This window comes from Erinaceus europaeus, chromosome 2 (genome assembly GCF_950295315.1).
Source record: "Erinaceus europaeus chromosome 2, mEriEur2.1, whole genome shotgun sequence".
Lineage (NCBI taxonomy): Eukaryota > Metazoa > Chordata > Mammalia > Eulipotyphla > Erinaceidae > Erinaceus > Erinaceus europaeus.
This window is the reverse complement of record NC_080163.1, coordinates 185,018,210-185,038,301: the sequence shown is the minus strand read 5'-3', so window position 1 is coordinate 185,038,301 and position 20,092 is coordinate 185,018,210. Positions and strand designations below refer to the sequence as shown.

Genomic DNA, 20,092 nt, shown 5'->3' with positions numbered 1-20,092 from the left:
TTTGTACAAATAATCTGCCTGTGATGCATTTCTAAGTGGGCCGCAATACAGGACAGAAAGACTGAAAATACAAGGGGCCGGGCAGTAGTGCCGGGGGATAAGCACACTTGGCACCAAGCGCAAAGATCCCGGTTCGAGCCCCCTTCACAGGCTGTGAAGCAGGACTGCAGGTGTCTATCTTTCTCTTCCCCTCTCTGTCTTCCCCTCTTCTCTCCATTTCTCTCTGTCGTATCCAATGACAGCAATAACAACAACAGTGTATTCGAGCCCCAGTGATAACCATGAAGGCAAAACAACAACAAAAACTGAAACTGTAATAAAGGATTAGGAAGTGTAGAAGGTCTGAGGCAGTGCAGGTGTGTAGTGCAGGCTGGCCTTCCCGAGTGAGCAAGGGACGACAGGTGGAGGCGGTGAAGGCCAGGCTGAACCTTTACTGAGAAGGCGCTTCTGTAGCCCCACTAGCTCCTGTCTCCTAGAGGTCCCCCCACACCCCCAGTGGGGTCTCTTATGTGGAGGCTAAACTTTGCCAGGCACAGCTCTGCAGGAAAGATAACAGTAACTAAGGCAAGAGACCCTGAGCAGCGGGTCCAAGCCCCACCCCTTAACCTGCAGCCTCTGTTTTCTTGGATGACACTTTTTGCTCTCCAGCCTGCGCCCCATATAAGCCTTCATTGCCCCTCTGTCCTGTGCCAGAGTTATCAGAAAGATCTGAGCCCCTGGCCCAAGCAGGAATAAAAGGCTCCTTTCCTCCTACACCCACCTGGGCTTCGGTCATCTTGATTATTAACAGAGTTCCTCAGCATCCTCTCTCTTATTCAGTCCACAGACCTGCAGTGCAGCCCTGCTGTCATGGGGGACTTGGCCCAGGGAGGGGCTGGGCTCCAGGCTGGGTGGCTGTGATGGCTCTGATGGACCAGGGTTCAAGCCTCCGGTCCTCACCTGCAGGAGGAAAGTTTTGCAAGTGGTAAAGTAGGGCTGCAGATGTCTCTCTGTCTCTCTTTCTCTCTCTCCTCTTAATTTCTCTCTGTATCTTTTTAATTTTTTTAAAAATATTTATTTTATTTATTTATTCCCTTCTGTTGCCCTTGTTGTCTCTCTGTATCTTATAACAAATAAAATTAAAATTGCTGAATGCCTCTAGCTGAGCAGTAATATCAATCTACATGGACTTTCAATTTCTGATTCTTATTCAACATTATGCACTGTCATACATTGATCATTCACAATTAAAATATGTGAATGGACCTATTAGAAAAATCTCATTTCTTAGTACTTGAGGAAAACAGTGATTTTTGTTCATTTTGCTGCCATGTGTAAGGGATGAGTGCCCTCGGGTGGCTGAACTCCCAAATCGCAGCTAAAGCAAATCTGCCTAAACCTTTTGGAGGTGAAGTTACAGAGTTCAGTCCTGGCGGCCCCTGTACCTGTGACTGTTATACTGTTGTTTCTCTCTCTCCTCCTATCTTTCTCATGAATAAAGATATTCTTTAAAAAACAAAACAAAACTGGGAGTCGGGCAGTAGCGCAGCGGGTTAAGCGCAGGTGTTGCGAGGCGTAATGATCCGGGCTCTAGCCCCCGGCTCCCCACCTGCTGGGGGGTCACTTCACAGGCCAGGCAGTGGAGCAGGTCTGAAGGTGTCTATCTTTCTCTCCCCCTCTCTGTCTTCCCCTCCTCTCCATTTCTCTCTGTCCTGTCTAACAACAACAACATCAATAACAACAAGGGCAACAAAAGGGAAAATAAATAAATATAAAAAATTTAAAAATAAAATAAAATGAAGGGATCTATTCTAGGCTACATCAAGTCCTCTAATAGTTATCTGGATGTATACTTTTTACACTACAGTTGAAGGTCATCAAAGAAATGTCCACAACTCTTTTGCCATTCCATTTGCCAAGTGACATTCCCTTTGTAGGCACACACACACACACACACACACACACACACACACACACACACACACACACACTCATGCTCCTGGAAATAGAGTGTATCTGACAGCATCCATGTGAATATCCTACTGTGATATTTACTCTGTTTAGGATTATATGGCCACTGCATGAAATGGGGGCAAGGCTTGTGGCGTCTCCATTATTTTTAATAAATGCATGGGAATTGGGTGGAGGGTAGGTAGCACAATGTTTATGCAAACAGACTCTTGTGTCTGAGGCTCTAAAGTCCCAGGTTCAATTCCCCACACCACCGGAACAGAGAGGAGAGACACCCAGTGACAGCTCCCACCGTGCAGTTCCCTTTGCTCGTGTCCATGGTCCTTCTCATGGTACATGAGCCTCTGCCTGGTTTTAGGTGGGCACAGCACTTTAGCAGCTTTTTATGTTTTGCCAGACTCTAAGTGAGATAATTATGAATACAAATTTATGAAAGCAAATTTTCAATAACTTAGGCTTTAAAGGCATGAAAAACTCTGAGAAACTGAGACTGGGTGGCTGGTGGTGGTGGCACACCTGGTTGAGCATCCATGGCCTAAGACCCAGGTTCAATCCCCACTCCCCATCTGCAGAGGGAAAGATTCATGAGCAGTTAGCAGTGCTGTAGGTTTCATTCCTGTCTTCCACTCAGTCATCTTACCATCTTATTTCTCTCAGACCTTTTAAAAGAAACAAAACAGGGAGTCGGGCGTAACACAGCGGATTAAGCACAGGTGGCACAAAGTGTAAGGACTAGCATAAGGATCCTGGCTTGAGCCCCTGGCTCCCCACCTGCAGAGGAGTCGCTTCACAAGCAGTGAAGCAGGTCTGCAGGTGTCTATCTTTCTCTCCCCTCTGTCTTCCTCTCCTCTCTCCATTTCTCTCTGTCTTATCCAACAACAACAACATCATCAACAACAAAAAGAACCACAACAATAACAAAACAACAAGGAAAATAAAAGGGAATAAATACATAAATATATATTAAAACAAACAAACAAAAAACAGGAAAATGACCCACAAAAACAGTGGATTCATCATGTAGCCACCAAGCAACAGTGATAACCTCAGTGGCAGTTAAAAATAATAGATATGGAAAATTCAACTTAATTATTGGGGACTCATAGAAAATATGCTTTTTTAAACTTTAAAAAAATTATCTTTATTTACTTATTGGATAGAGACAGCCAGAAATCGAGAAGGAAGGGGGTGATAGGGAGAAGGAGAAAAACAGAGAGACACCTGCAGTCCTGCTTCACCAGTCAGGAAGCTTTCCCTCTGCAGGTGGGGACAGGGGCTTGAAGCCGGGTCCTTGCGTGCTATTGCCCGGCCTAGAAAAGATTCTTAACTAACATTGTAATGCATGATTTCTTTCATTAGTATCCTCAAGCACTTTCAGGATGACAATAATGAACTAATATATTAATTGCAATTTCCATACTATCAATAAGGGAAATATGATCATGGATCATTATGGCTAACAAGCAAGCAACAGGAAAGATGCTAACTGAGTGAAAGGTTCTCTTAGCGAGCTCATAAATATGGGGGGGTATCTAATTGTTCTGCAATGTTCAGGAAAATGGCTCCTTTCCTCCCACTGGTAAGGAGTGTTCAGGGAGATCCTGGGCCGGGCTCCAGTCAGCACACAGCACTCAGGCCCCAGCCCTCCCTCTGCTGTGCTCTCAAGGCTCAGCTCAGAGCGGAAGGAGCCACAGAAACACATCCACCATCTCCCCAGGAGAAACCCAGCTGCTCCCAGAATGCTGGAGATGCAAGCTAACTGCAGTGTGCTCTGTTCCCTCTCCAGGTTCGAGGGTCACTTCAGAGTCAAGTACTGGGTGCCCCTGCTGGACATGTGGGTGGCACACAACTCGAGGAAAGGTGCCAGAGCCCGAACATCGCTGGTCATGGGCTGGGATGACCGCAGCTTCGTCGTCTCTTTTCAGTAAGACTGCAGCCCGGCCCTGTCTCCTCATGACTCACAGGGGAGGGGGGGCACAGCTCTTCTGGGGGTCTATTAGCTACACGTGCTCAGATCCCCACAAGGACAGTTGTGTACTATCGACTGTCCTTTAATGGCTCTGATTCAAGCAAACACATGCAACTTCTAAGCCGTCTGCAAGTGGGGACCAGGGGCTTGAACCCGGGTCCTTGTGCATGGTAGCATGTGCAGTTAACCACTGGCACCACCAACTGACCCCCAACCCAATTTCTCCTGCATCTAGAAGATTTCCTTGCCAACACCCAGCAAACTACCTGTCAGAGAGCAGGGCCCTCACCACTCAGTGAGCAGGACAGGCCTCCTGACTCACACAGTCTCACCAACAACAACCCAATGTTAGTGTTTACATCTTGATGATTTGTTTTTATTTCCTGTAGATAATGTACTCCTGGAAGAGATGACTTTATTCATTTTTTTTTTTTACTTTTTATTGGTGGGGGAAATACAATATGTTTGTGTGAATTTTGTGCATTTTAACTTCTTTTCTGCCCTTCTCTTGGATTTCAGTTCAGTCGACAAAATGAAGCAATGGTACAAGAAGCTTCATAGGTATGTCCTTAGTTCAGGTATTTCAAACCTTTCTCTTTTTTTAAGATTTTATTTTATTGATGATAAAGATAGGAGGAGAGAGAGAAAGAACCAGACATCACTCTGGTACATGTGCTTCCAGGGATTGAACTCAGGACCTCGTGCTTGAGTCCCTTTTCCTTTGTGCCACCTTCCAGGCCATGGTATTTCAAATCTTCAAGTTCTCAGAATGCAGAGTCCTAGCAGTCAGGGTCCCTCCCTCTCCTCCCCCTTCTCTCCACTCTGTGATGGGAGCTAACATCACTCTGGACCATGTATTCAACTGGCCTGACTTAAGGACAGTTTTCTCTGTGGGGTGGCTCTCAAAGCAAATGCACCTGCCAGCCCTCCAGTTCAGGGAGGTTCTGGCCTGGACTCCAGGCAGGAAAGCTGTGAAGACGGGATCTGCAGCCCTGGTCTCAGAGACCTGACAACATAGATATGTTTTCTAGGATTGGTCTCATTTTCCAGAAGTACATTTGCATATCTCTTCATTAGATCTTGCTTAGTATGTTGATATCTTGAAAAAGTAGTGAAAAATACTGAAGTGACGAGTCAAAATGTAACTTGACTTGAAAATAGTCTAACAGCTACTCTTCTCTTTTGGGTCACCGTGGACTTGATTAGCAACATTCAGAATGAGATTTTGGAAGTCCAGAACACCCTCCGAAAGCAGGTGGAAGACATCATTGTAAGTGTTTCTAAGACTAGAACTTACACTCCAAGCTCCTGTCTTGGACAGAAAGAGGTCTAGAGATGAGGGAAGAATCCAGAATGTACCAGACAGAAAAGTGCATTTTCTTTTTTTTTACTTTTAGTTTATTTATTTATAAAATGGAAACACAGACATAGGATAAGAGGGGTACAATTCCCTCCACCAGAGCTCTGTATCCCACCCCGCCCCTGATAGCTTCCCTATTCTTTAACCCCCTGGGAGTATGGACCCAGGGTCACAATGGGGTGCAGAAGCTGGAAGGTCCGGCTTCTGTAATTGCTTCCCCACTGCACATGGGCGTTGATAGGCTGATCCATACTCCCAGCCTGACTCTCTGAAAAGTGTATTTTCCTACAGACACACAGGTCTGTGTATACACAGAAAAGGAAGCTGGGACTATACGACAATCCTTAGCGGTCACATGACTTAAACTTGGAAAGAACACTGCATCTGAAAAGTTACCGTTTTTTTTCAAATTGCCCGTAATATCAATCCTTGATGTCTCTTGCACTAAATAATTTTCAGGAGGCAGCTTTTCTATTAGCATAGATTTTTTTCCAATTAACTCTTGCATATACAAAGTGGATTGCATTGTTTTCTGTAGATAATTTATCGCTGGAAAGGATTTTTTGATTTTACTTTTTCTTCATGGGAGGATTAATGGTTTACAGTAAACAGTAAACAGTTGCTGCCACATAGGTATATTTTCTCAGTTTTCTGCAAAACACTGTCACCCCCAGCCCAGCTCCTCCTCCCCCATCATGCACCAGGACCTGAAAGACCACTTGCCCTAGTCCTTTACTTTGGTGCAGTACACCAAACCCAATTCAGGGATGGCCCTTTCAAGTGAAGAGAAAATATCAAGCTCAATTTTCTTTTCTTTTCTTTTTTCTTTTCCTTTCCATTCTTTTTGTTCTTTCTCTCTCTGTCTCTCTCTTTCTCTCTCTCTATCCCCCTCCCTCCCTTCCCTCTCCTTCCCTCCAGGGTTATTGGTGGGGCTCTTGCTGCACTACAAATCCACTGCTCCTATGGCTATTTTTTAAATTTTTCTTTTTTCTTTTTTGATAGGAAAGAGAGAAATTGAGAGGGTAGGTTAAGATAGAGGAGAGAAAAAGAGACACTGCAGACCTGCCTCACCACTTGTGAAGTGACCCCCATGCAGATCAGGAGCAGGGGCTTGAACCAGGATCCTTATGTAGGTCCTTGCACTTTGTACTATGTACGCTTAACCTGGTGCGCCATAACCCACCTCTCCCACCTCAGGAGAGATAGACACCTGCAGACCTGCTTCACCTCTCATGAAGCCTCCCCACTACAGGCAGACGGAGTGAGGGTTCAATCCTAGGTTCGTGAACTTGGTAAGGTGTGTGCCTAACCAGCTGCACCACCTCCTAGCCAGCTTTCTTTTTATTATTTATTTATTTTTGCATAATTTGAACAGCTGCATCATGTCAGGGTTGGCCTCCACTCTGCAGCATTGATGACATTATCCTGCTTCTTCATACACCAGGCAATGCTTCTCCTCAAGTGGGAGGAAAAGAAGATATGTTTTTTTTTTCAAAGCATTTGAGTAGATAGTTGATATAGTTGACATTTTAAATTACGAATTACTCACTCAACTTGGAGTGACCTGTGAGTATATCCTGAGACTAGAGAGCAAACAGGAAGAAATCCACATATCCTTGTCAACACACTTCTGAACATGCACTGAAAACCCAAGGATTCACTCAAATCTACAGTGTCGACTCTAAACCACAGTCACCCCCAGGGGTGAAGTAGCTTTGATCCTGGACACTGGGCTCTCTCTCTTTGGGGAAACAGAGCTGCTGGAAATGTGCTCTTCCACTGCTCCCTCCAAAGGCTTGTGGTGACCCTTCCTTCCTTCTCTTCCAGGATGCGAATTCCAGGCTGGAGAAAACCACAGAGCCCCCTGCAGGTGAGTGGCAGGGCAATCTGAGAAGAGGCTGATTGGAGTGAGACATTAACTGCAAAGACTCAAAGTAAATGGTTTCCGGCTTCGCTTCAATACCTTCTGACAGGGAAAAGCGCAGGCAACAGGCCTCCGTGCATTCAGTAGACAGTGACCAGCTCACTGCTCTGTAACAGGCTCTAGGGACAGTCCTTGCTTCTCGCCTTCTTTCTCTGCGGCAGATTGGGCTGCTCTATAGAGCTCTTCCTCATGAGGAATTCATGGCATTCCAGGCACAGGAATGTATAAGAGCATCTTCCTCTTTATTTTGTCAACTCTTTTCTTGGGCACATGCGAGGGCAGGGTCTCCTGACAGATTCAGGGACACAGAGATACAGAGACACAGCCTTCTTTGCACAGAAAGTCCAGGAGAAGGCCTGTGTGCCATCTTCTACAGTGAGGTGAGTCTCTTCATGGTCAGCCTGGACCTAGACTGAGGTTTCTCTCCATCTAGGTGGCAAACATCTGCAGGAGCATGAAGTGGGCCAAATTCCGGCTGCTGAGGAGCTTCCACAGGAAGCACAGGAGTCCCCCAGCTTCACATGTGAAGACCAGCAGGGGAGAGGGGACCCCCTGGGTGCCTGTGTATGCCTTGAGCCAGGTCAGATCTTCCTTCCTGAAACAAGCTCATGACACTGAAAACCAATCCCAATGGGCCATTGGGGGGGGGACCGGATTGGCAGGGACCTAGAAGCCCCCAGAAACCATGTGTGTCTCCACTGACTCTGGTAGAGGTGGAGCAGCAGTGCAGCTCAGAGTTGCAGGGATGGACTGGACTCTATTCTGAGCTTGTATTGGAGAAGCCTTGGGGTTCCTGTTACAGTGAAACTCTCAATTCCACCCTCAGAGCAGTCTCATTTCCCAGGTCGTCTTCAGGCCCAGGCTAGCATGAAACTAGACTGAAAGTCTATGTTTTATCAGGTGTCTTTAAAATGGTCCTTCTAGCTAGTCCCTCCCCCTTTCCCAATATATGCTAGAACTCTCCCTCCAATCTTTGTGCCTTAAAGAAAAGTGCTAGTTGGTATTTATTTGGATCAGAAGAATGGGTTAAGGTATTTTTATTATGATAATTCTAACCCAGAAGTACTGACTTACATTTTCAAGGTTGTATTCATACCCCATCAACCCTTAGGTATTCCTAAAACAAATCTTGCGTAAACATTGAAGACAGAACAATTAAAAAATTTTTTTAATATTTATTTACTTCCTTTTGTTGTCCTTGTTTTATTGTTGTAGTTATTATTGGTGTCATTGTTGTTGGATAGGACAGAGAGAAATGGAAGGAGGACAGGAAGACAGAGAGGGGGAGAGAAGGATAGACACCTGCAGACCTGCTTCACCACCTGTGAAGCGACTCCCATGCAGGTGGGGAGCCGGGGGCTCAAACCAGGATCTTCAGCCTGGTCCTGGTGCTTTGTGCCACATGCATTTAACCTATTCTGCTACCACCCGACTCCCAAAGACAGACCAATTTAATAAGCTAGCCTGTTTATTCATCCCACTCAGCCCCACAGATAGAGCATCTCTCTTGTTTGGTCACTGAGGGATCATGAACACTTCCTTTAACTAATGTCCAGCACAGAAGGACCAGGCCTGACAGGGTGATAGAGGAGTCTGTTTCTCTGCTGCTGCCTATGCTCAGCCTCAGAGGGCTCTCTGGGTGTAGAGTGAGTGTAAGGAGATGTGGCATTCTTCCTCAAGGCGTCCTCTCTGCTGAGACTCCATATTGAATTTATCTGGATTCCAGTTAGAAATCTTACATTCAGTAGAACACATGGTCACATACCTCAACTCATTAAACATTTTCCTGCTGATATGCAGGGATCGTGTCTCCTAGACTTAAGACTGGGTTTGCTCTCCCCATCTCTCCCTCTACAATGGTTTCAGTGAGGAAGTGGACCCTCGGCCCCTTGGTTCTCCAAGACCTTCATCCTCTCACTGCCTCTGCTCTGCTCCCTGGGGCTCCTCCTTTGTCCATTGCTAAACCCACTGCTATGTTCACAGGTCTCTGTGCTGGGGGTGACTCTGCCTGGACCCTGGGCAGCTCTGTTGACAGAGACAAGAACAAGAATATGTTGGTGGCTGTGGAGCAGAAGAGTGATGACAACACTGCCTTCCGTGACGTGGAAAGCACTAGGCAGTGCTCCATGTTCAGCCATGGGCACGGGGCTCCTACATGTCCATCTGTACTGACCCAGACTGCCCCGGAGCCTAACGCTGAGTTTCTGATGGGCTCTGGGGATAGGGCCACCCACATGGCGCCAGTCTACAACTGTGCTCTGGGCCTTCCCTGGCCCCATGATTGCATTAATAATGTAATATGTTGGTATATAGCCTTTTGTTCTATTTTGCTATTTACTAATAAAAATTAGTCTATAATTCTGTACTTATATGACCCCTATTTTTTGTTCAAGGCTCACATTAGCACTTTACTGAGGCCTCACCTGGGCAGTTCTGGAATCAGCCGAGGTCATATGTATCTCTGCTGAAATTTCTTGAACTTCTGGGTAAATTTGGTTGCGTTTTCAGTCTTTCTTGCACATGGGTGTTAGCAAGTGTCTCTTTCCTTGCGATATCAGAGTTTTGGGAAGCCTCTCCCTCTGTCTTCCCCTCTCCTCTCCATTTCCCTCTGTCCTAACAATGATGACGTCAATAACAACAATAATAATAAGTACAACAACAACAAGGACAAATAGGGAAAATAAATGAATAAATAAAACAACAAAAAAAAGAAAAAAAAAGAAATGGAGAGAAGAGGGGAAGACAGAGAGGGGCTGAGAAAGATAGACACCTGCAGAACTGCTTTACTGGTTGTAAAGCTTCTTCCCTGCAGGTAGGAACTGGAGGCTCATCCCTGTGTCCTTGAGCACTGTCATGTGTGCACTCCACCAGTTATGCCGCCACTCAGTTTGAATGTGTGTGTGTGTGTGTGTGTGTGTAAAGCATTTCTCCACAGTTGTTAAGAGTGACTTTGCTAGTAGGGCATGTGACTTAGCAAGTATGACGCCCCGGGCTCTAGCCCCAGCATCACCTGGGAGCATCATGCCACTGGGGGAAGCTTCATGGATGGTAGAGTGTTGCTGTGGTGTCTGCTCACTCCATTTTCCTTGTCTCTCCCACTTCTCTCTTTTAAAAATAGGAGAATAATAAAGTTTGACTGGAGAAGGCTTTTAACTGGTAATATCATATATAAGTAAGACCCCTGAAACACATTAAAAAAAAAAAAAAACAAACCCGGCAGTCGGGTGGTAGCACAGCAGGTTAAGTGCACATGGCGCAAAGCCCAAGGACTGGCTTAAGGATGCCGGTTCGAGACCCCGGCTCCTCACCTGCAGGGGAGTCGTTTCACAGGCGGTGAAGCAGATCTGCAGATGTCTGTCTTTCCTCCTCTCTGCTTCCCCTCCTCTCTTCATTTCTCTCTGTCCTATCCAACAACAACAACATCAATAACAACAACAATAACTACGACAATAACACAACAAAGGCAACAAAAGGGAATAAATAAATAAATATTAAAGAAAAAAAACACCACAAATGTTACACAAGAAAAGTTGTCACGACGGTATCATTTTCTTGAAATGTCCCACTGCTCCTTGAGAAAATCCTGATTCACTGGTCACTTGAACTAGTTGTTTCCCCAGGATCTTGGTCATGCGTGTGTGTGTGTGTGTGTGTGTGCGTGTGTGTGCGTGTGTGTGAGATCTTCAGAACCCAGCAGCAATCTTCTGGCACTTCCACTTCCCAGCACCCTTCTCAGGATTATTTCCTTAACCATCCACATTGTTGGCCTCTGTTTCTCATGGAGAAAGCCAAAATGCTTCACAACAAAAGTCTGAGACAGAACAAAGCTCATCAGACTGCTGGTCTCTCAACTGAAGCAACACTGAAAACCATTTAAAAAGGGGGCTTGGTGGGCAGTGGCACAATCAGACCTGGTCCAAGCCTCCACTCTCCACCTGCCGGGGGTAGGGGCGCTTCAAGAATGGAGAAGCAGGTCTTCAGGTAGACTCTCTCTATCTCTCTCCCTATCTATCTTGCCCTCTCTTAATTTCTCAGTGTCCTAGCAAATCAAATGGAGAAAAAAAACAAACAAAAAATCTCAAACAACTTTAAAGGTTTCTGTTCCCTATTTAACCACATGAAGGAGCCAGAATATAGTCAATGATTCTGGAGCCTGGTCTCAGCATCATGACAAGACATGCCAACAATCTGACCCCCCCAACCCCTATGCCCCAAGAGATGAACTCATTTACTTTTCCAAAGAATCAGTCCCTTCATCTAATAACGTCTGGCACGCCCACCACTATTCCAGCATCCACATGAAGTGAATTCCTACACACTACACACAGATATAGTAAAGGCTGTCTCCCCAGATCGTCCAGATCAGATGTTAATTAGTTTCTTTCCACAGGTATTTATTGAACTTCCCTTCCCCCTGGCTTTTTTTTTCTTCTTCTTCCAGAGCCTTGCTCAGTTCTGGCTTATGGTGATGCAGGGAATTGACCCTGGGGCCTTGTTAGTCTCAGGAATGAGAGTCTGTTTGCATAGCCATTATGCTGTCTTATCCCCACACACTCTTTTCCATTCTCTTCCTTCCCATACGTCCACCCCCCACCCCCCCGCCCCCATTACCAGTGGTGTATTGGATTAAACCTGGGATTTTGGAGTCTCAGGCATAAGAGTCTCTTTGCTAAATCATTATGCTGTCTTACGTGCCATCCCCCTTTCCTTTTTAAAGGATTTAAAAAATCTCTTTTACCAGAGCACTCCTCAGCTTACAGCGATGTGGGGAATGGAACCTGGGACCTTGGGCTTCAGGCATGAAAGTTGTTTGCATAACCATTATGCTATCTTCCCAGCTCCATGGGTATTTATTATTACTTTACAATAATTATTTTAACTTTATTTTTATTTGATAGAACAGAGAGAAATTGAGAGGGAACAGAAGACAGAAATGGAAACACACAGAGAGACACCTGCATCTCTGCTTCATCACTCGTGAAGCTTTCCCCCTGTAGGTGGGGACAGGGGGCTTGAACCTACGTCCCTGCACACTGTAATGTGTACACTTAACCAGGTGCACCACCAACTGACCCCCAATATTGAGTAATTAAAGAATCTATTTTTTATAAATTATTCAAAATGGCATCATCAAATATGTATATGCACAGTCCTCTTTTTTTTTTACATTTTGAAGGTAGATGTCTTCTTAATATAATCAAAAGGCTGTTTTCAAAAGCTCTAAATGGTGTTTCTCAAGGAATCAAAGCGCACTGCACAGAGGAGCCTCAGCTTGTAGTCACTGTGATGGGTGTTGTGTGATGAGAGCAGGACTTCCTGACACAGAGTCATAATGCAGACACAGACTGGCCTCTCAGTCAGTCTTTGATTAAGGGTGGCACTGCCTTCCCAGCTCTCTCTCATCTGTTAGAGACCAACAGGTAGAGAACTAGCAGCTGCCGGCAGTGTTAGCCAGTGGCCTGGTGGGAGGGTACTGCCTGACAAGCTAGAGGCATGAGGTTCAAATCACCAGGAGAGTAGAGAAACTTTCACACTATAATTTTTTTTTTTTTTTTGGCCTCTAAGCTATTGCTGGAGCTCAGTAACTGCACTAGGAATCCACTGCTCCTGGAGGCCATTTTTCCCATTGTGTTGCCCTTGTTGTGCTTGTTGTAGTTGTTTTTGTTGTCATAGCTGTTGTTATTGTTGTCAGATAGGACAGAGAGAAATTGAGAGAAGAGGGGAAGACAGAGTGGGGGTGAGAAAGATAGACATCTGCTTCACAACTTGCAAAGTGACCCCACTGTAGGTGGGGAGCTGGGGACTCGACCTGCATCCTTACACTGGTCCTTGTGCTTTATGCCATTTGCGCTTAACCTGCTGCACTACTGCCCAGCCCCCTCACTATAAATGTTTTAAGCACATGTATAACTTGTACAGTGAACATTTAAAAGTAATTTCACAATAATCCTGTGCATATTTTGAGGCAAATCCATGGCAGGCACCCACACATACAGTGTTTTACATTCAAGCACTTTCGAGAGCCCACTGCCTAGACAGTCAAGTTGAAGCACTACTTTTCCAGCAAAAGTGAAAATACTCCTGAGGGCAAGTGGAAATATGCTCCTTGGGCACCTGTGTGTGTGGAACAGTTGCTGACACATTGACTTGCAGGGAATGAGACCCAGTGTCTCAAAGACTGGCTGAGGGGAGTGATGGAGCACAGCCGTCTCAGCTTTCTCTCGTCTGTCAGAGAGCACTAGGAAGACAATCAGCATCTGCCAGTAGAACTGGGGGAGCAGCTCCGTGGGCCTTTGTGTTAGCAAGGACAGGAAACTTGGTTTAAGCCCATCCTCTGCACAGTGATGTGGTCCCGAGAAGGAGGAGAGCCTATGATTCTTTCCATTCACATGATAGTGCCCTAACAGATAGATGACCTTGGCAGAGCTCTCAAAATCAATATGACAGTGGAGAAACTCTCAAATTATATCTTGCCTACTGGCTCTTATCCACTGAGCTGAGATCCTCAAGAACCAATACCTTGTCATTCCTTGATATAAAACTGTGATGTAGAATTCCTATAAATATGCCTTGGAACCAAGACGTCCCATTCTCCAAATAGGTTTTGTTGTTTTCTTGCTTAGTAACCAGACATGATATTAAAGGATAAAATAATATTAATTATCATCACAGATATTAAGGATAAGGAATAATATACTATATCAAGATGTACTACTTGCAATATATCCGTTATTTTGAATAATTTATTCATTCTATTTGATCAACATGAGTGAGATTCCAACCAATCAAATATTCTAGTTAATAAATAGCAATGAGAGGAATAATTTAATAATAGTTCTTTAAGAGTCCATTGTTGTAAGGTTTTAAAAAATATTTATTTATTTATTTATTTATTTATTTATTCCCTTTGTTGCCCTTGTTGTTTCGTTGTTGTAGCTATTATTGTTGTCCTTGTTGTTGGATAGGACAGAGAGAAATGGAGAGAGGAGGGGAATGCAGAGAGGAGGAGGGAAAGATAGACATCTGCAGACCTGCTTCACCACCTGTGAAGTGACTCCCCTGCAGGTGGGGAGCAGGGGCTTCAACCAGAATCCTTATGCCGATCCTTGCACTTTGCACCATGTGCACTTAACCCGCTGCGCTACTGCCCGACTCCCTGTTGTCAGGGTTTTTTAAAAATTTTATTTATTTATTTTCCTTTTTGTTGCCCTTGTTGTCTTTTTTTTATTGTTGTTGTAGTTATTATTGTTGTTGTTACTGATGTGGTTGTTATTGGATAGGACAGAGAGAAATGGAGAGAGGAGGGGAAGACAGAGGGGGGAGAGAAAGATAGACACCTGCAGACCTGCTTCACCGCCTGTGAAGCGACTCCCCTACAGTTGGGGAGCCGGGGGCTGGAACCCAGATCCTTACGCCGATCCTTGCGCTTTGCGCCACCTGCACTTAACCTGCTGCGCTACTGCCCGACTCCCTGTTGTCAGGTTTTTAACAGCTATACAATAAGTACCTTTATACTACCTCACTCCTAATTTCAATGTTATATCAGCACTATTACTTATCACATAAATTATTTCATTTAAATTTCTTTTTAAAACTTTTTATTATCTTCATTTATTTATTGGATAGAGACAGCCAGAAATCAAGAGGGAAGGAGGTGATAGAGAGGGAGAGGGAGAGAGACAGACAGACAGACAGACACCTGCAACACTACTTCACCACTTGCAAAGCTTTCCCCGCACTGGTGGGGACTGTGGGCTCGAACCCAGGTCCTTGCACAGTGTAACATGTGCACTCAACCAAGTGCACCACCATCCAAACCCACAAAAGTTATTTATTTTGCTTTTTAAAAATATTTATTTTATTCTCTTATATTGCCCTTGTTGTTTTATTGTTGTAGTTATTGCTGTCGTCATTGTTGGATAGGACAGAGAGAAATCAGGGGCCAGGTGGTGGCACACCTGGTTAAGCACACACATTACAGTGCACAAGGACCCAGGTTCAAGGCCCTGTTCCCACCTGTAGGGGATGAGCTTTAGGAAGGGTGAAGAAGGTCTGCAGGTGTCTTTCTGTCTCTCTTCTGCACAATTTCTCTCTGTCTCTATTCAAAATAAATAAATAAAGATAAAACATTTAAAATAAAATAGGACACAGAGAAATTGAGAGAGGAAGGGAGACAGAGAGGAGGAGAGAAAAACAGACACCTGCAGACCTGCTTCACCACCTGTGAAGCGACTCCCCGGCAGGTGGGGAGCCGGGGGCTCCAGCCTGGATCCTTATGCAGCTCCTCGCGTTTTGCACCAACTGCGCTTAACCCAATGCACTAAAGCCTGACTCCTACATATGTTATTTCTATCCTGCATATAATGGCCCTCAATAAGCATTTGTTGAAAATAAATATGTGTGCCTTACAATGGACAAAGGGCTAGTAAGCAAAATACAGATGGAACTCCACAAAACTAGCAACAGAAATAAACAACCCACTAAAAATGGGGAGTGGAAATGATATGTTTTCTCTGTAGATAAGACATCCTGATCACCAACAGATCTATGTATAAAATGCTCCAAGTCACTGAATCTCAGAGAAAAGCAAAGAAAGGCAAGAACGAGTGACTTCTTCAGCCTGTGAGAATGGCAGGGAGAAGAAAAGATAAAACAGCAGGATCTGGTGAGGGTGTGGGATAAAGGTGCATGTCCTCACTGTTGCTGGGAATGCAAACTGGTTCACCTCTGCAAAAAAGGGTCTGGAGGTTCTTCATGACATTCAAAATGGATCCACCCTGTGTTCCAGGAATTCCTCCCTTAGGGACCTATCCAGAGAACACCAAACATCCATTCCAAGAGATCTGTGTACACCGAGGTTCACAGCAGCACAGCTTTTTTTTTTAATTTCTTTATTGGGGAATCAATGTTTTACATTCAACAGTAAATATAATAGTTTGTACATGCATAACATTTCCCAGTTTCCCATAGAACAATACAACCCCCACTAGATCCTCTGTCATCCTTTCTGGACCTGTATTCTCCCCACCCACCCACTCCAGACTCTTTTACTTTGGTGCAATTTGCCAATTCTAGTTCAGGTTCTACTTGTGTTTTCTCTTTGGATCTTGTTTCTCAACTTCTTCCTGAAAGTGAGATCATCCCATATTCATCCTTCTGTTTCTGACTTAGTTCACTTCACATGATTTTTTCAAGCTCCATCCAAGATTGGCTGAAAATGGTGAAGTCAGTTTTTAATAGCTGAGTAGTACTCCATTGTGTATAGATACCACAACTTTCTCAGCCACTCATCTGTTGTTGGACACCAGGGTTGCTTCCAGGTTTTGTCTATTACAAATTGTGCTGCTATGAACATAGGTGTACACAGATCTTTTTGGATGGGTGTGTTGGGTTCCTTAGGTTATATCCCCAGGAGAGGAATTGCAGGCCCATAGCGTAGGTCCATTTCTAGCCTTCTGAGAGTTCTCCAGACTGTTCTCCACAGGGGTTGGACCCACTGACATTCCAACCAGCAGTGCAAGTGGGTTCCCTTGACCCCACAACCTCTCCAGCATTAGCAGTGTGAAGTTCTGTTTCTGACCATACCCATTACAAACTAAGACAAACTGAGGCAAACACCCGAACCCACACAAACAGATACTTATATTCCCGTATATAAGCATAAGGAATTTATTCTTAAGTTTGAAAGAGTGAAAATAAGGCTAGTACAGAGACTTACACAGAGACAACACCAAAAGACAAAGACAAATCTCAGCTGAGAGATCTCAGGCCAGAGCACCAAATCTGGTCCTGTCACTCTGAGATATTGAGGCTTGAAATTCATCCTCCTTTAAAGGGAAAAGTGTGTGTGTGTGTGTGTGTGTGTGTGTGTGTGTGTGTGTGTGTGTGTGTGAAGGGGGGTCCTACATGACTTAGGTGGTTAACATGTTCTTGCTAATTTATTTTTGGGGTTAAAGTTTTAGGGAGAACATTCCATTCTTATCTTCAGGGAGGAAGCAAGCAGTGTTTACAGAAGCCAAGTGGACAAGTTAACATACAACAGAGAGAGCAGGGTATGCAGTTTTCAAGGCAAACATTCCTATCCGCCAGGTGCGGAGCTGAAGCAATTAGTGCATTAGTGTAATTTCATCTTATCTACTTTCTAAGAGATCTATTTATTTATTTATTTATTTATTTATTCTTTTTTTTTCTTTAAGAAAGTATTAATTAACAAAACCATAGGGTATGAGGGGTACAATTCCACACAATTCCCACCACCCAATCTCCATATCCCACCCCCTCCCCTGATAGCTTTCCCATTCTCTATCCCTCTGGGAGCATGGACCCAGGGTCATTGTGGGTTGCAGAAGGTAGAAGGTCTGGCTTCTGTAATTGCTTCCCTGCTGAACATGGGCGTTGACTGGTCAGTCCATACTCCCAGTCTGCCTCTCTCTTTCCCTAGTAGGGTGGGTCTCTGGGGAAGTGGAGCTCCAGGACACATTGGTGGGGTCTTCAGTCTAGGGAAGCCTGGCCGGCATCCTGATGACATCTGGACCTGGTGACTGAAAAGAGAGTTAACATACGAAGCCAAACAAATTGTTGAGCAGTCATGGACCCAAAGCTTGGAATAGTGGGGAGGAAGTGTTAGGGGGGTACTCACTGCAAACTATAGTGTACTTCTGCTTTCAGGTCTATATTTTGCAGTAGTTTACCGATACGTGTGAACATATTCTCTCTCTCACAGAAATTGGTGTACATCCAGGTGTTGTATGCTTTCCATTGGGTAGTTCTCCCCCGCCAAGAGAACTGCATCAGTCCTGTTAATTTCAAGGGCCCGCTTGGCCCCACCCCGGAGGAACCCCACCATAGTTCCTGAGTTCCAGAGTAAGGGAGAGGGTTCCTGAGTTCGAGAGTAAAAGAAAGACTGCTTGCGCCACCGCAAAGAGACAGCAGAGTTCTGTTTGGTGATTAGTTTGTCTTAGTTTATGAATCGTTGTTCCTGAATAAAGAAATACAGCTTCCCTGCCCAGCCGTTGTCTCCGCGTCTCTGTTACCCACCGTGAAGCAAGCCAGCCCGGCCAGAGCCTCCGAATTTTAACAACAAATGGCGCCCACGTGGACCTGACCTGCGCATCTCTCAGATAAGTAAAGACAATTTGGCTACCTATGCACTATGGCCTTCTCTTCTGCTTGTGAAGAGATCTCCAAAGGACTCTGCTCTTTCTTCACGAGACTGTTTTGCTGTTTCTGGAACATTTATGTCTGGACCACTCTGTGGTTTCCACTCGCTCCGGCGAACTCAGAACAGCCAGCGGGAAGAGCCAGCGGGCGGGAGGCAAGGCGCGGAGCTGCTGTTTCCACCTGGTTAAACAGCCAGCCAGCCAACTGCGCCCAGACAATCCCGTGCCCAGACAATCCCACGCACTGCACCCACAGCCCCGCAGCCCCGCAGCCCACAGGAGGCCGATGCCAGCACACAAGAGCCCCTGGAACCCGAGGCCAACACGCAAGAGCCCGAGGCCAACACGCAAGAGTCCGAGGCCAGCCCACAGGAGCCGGCTCTCCACCGCGTGGCACAGGGCACTGGACGCGTGATCCCTCCACGGTGCTCGGCCACTGCAAACAGTGCAGCAGACATGTCAGGGCCATGGGGCAGGGCCGCGGCGGCCTATCATGGCCGCCACCCCTGGGCACCTAGGCCCACGCCTTCTACAAAACTGGCCTGCCTGCCCTCTTTCTATGAATTCTGGAACCATCCCGGGCCTCCCGGACCCCCAGGCTCCCTGGCGAAACTGGGCACACGAGATCTCCATCCGCCGGTCTGGTCTGAAGGCAGACAAGCTAGAGTACGCAGAGATTTGTGCAGAGATCACAACCTGCAATTCCTAGAAGTGAAGCTGCGCGGGAAGCCACCTCCGGATGGTGAACCCCCCCCCCCCAACAACTAAGACAGTACAGATTTAAATTCGTGTTTAAAATGACATGTCTTCGTAACAAAGGTTTCTCTCCTCGTCTATTAATGACCATGTTTATGTGTATGTTTAAAGTTTGGTAAATAGTAGCTTTAAGGCTAAATTCTTACTAGTCAAAGTTAAATGAAAAAGGTTTTCAACGTAATTCTCATAAAGATAAAAATTAACTTACATTTAAAGTCTGAGGTAAAAATTAGTTAACAATCAATATATTTTAACTAAGTTGGTCTAAACAAAAGGTTAAATAGACTTGTTGATGTGTAAAACTCTCCATTACCTTCTCTATTAGAAATGGTAGATCGCACAATGGCTATGCTAATTATTTTCATGCCTGAGGTTTCCTCTCCGGCCCACACCTAGGGTGTGTCTCCATCTTGAATGGGTGTAACAAAAGATTAAAAGACGTTGTTGATATGTAAAAGTCTCAAATTCCTCTCTATTAGAAACATTGGATCGTGCAGTAGATATGCTAATAACAAGTTTTGTTTCATAGTAAGTAAGTTGCAGCCAGCTGCCTTTGGGACTCTAGGCCGTTCCCCGCCCCCATACAATAGCCCGTCGAGGCAAGTAGCCCCCCAGAGGCAAGAAATGTTTTTTTTAAGCTGATAAAGTTTAGCCCACAGAGGCAGATATGGCCCCCTCAGGCCTTCCCTTAGCAGCACACTGGTTCTTGTCATTTGCATGTTTCTCCATGTTTGTGCCAGTTTCTTTTTATAAAAATGCCTGTATGATATATGTTTCTGTTCACCCCACAGCCTTGATACTATAGCCATTTAGTTAAAAGAAAAGGGGGAATTGTTGTATGCTTTACATTGGGTAGTTCTCCCCCGCCAAGAGAATTGCATCAGTCCTGTTAATTTCCAGGGCCCGCTTGGCCCCGCCCCGGAGGAACCCCGCCAGAGTTCCTGAGTTCCAGAGTAAGGGAGAAGGCTCCTGAG

The 20,092-nt window shown here is 45.3% G+C and overlaps 2 long non-coding RNA genes across 2 annotated transcripts in view; both read left to right on the top strand.

Annotated features, from left to right (window-relative positions):
• The window catches only part of LOC132536811 (uncharacterized), a 164,731-nt gene extending 157,534 nt beyond the window's left edge, over nucleotides 1-7,197 (top strand). The window contains exons 3-4 of the long non-coding RNA XR_009548346.1: nucleotides 5,126-5,189; nucleotides 7,107-7,197. This is a non-coding gene — a long non-coding RNA (uncharacterized LOC132536811). The remainder of the gene's footprint in view (nucleotides 1-5,125; nucleotides 5,190-7,106) is intronic.
• A 476-nt stretch (nucleotides 7,198-7,673) lies between these two features.
• Nucleotides 7,674-9,566, top strand: LOC132536812 (uncharacterized). Its single transcript, XR_009548348.1, has 2 exons — nucleotides 7,674-7,783; nucleotides 9,187-9,566. It is a non-coding gene; the product is annotated as an uncharacterized LOC132536812 (long non-coding RNA).
• Nucleotides 9,567-20,092: the final 10,526 nt, after the last annotated feature.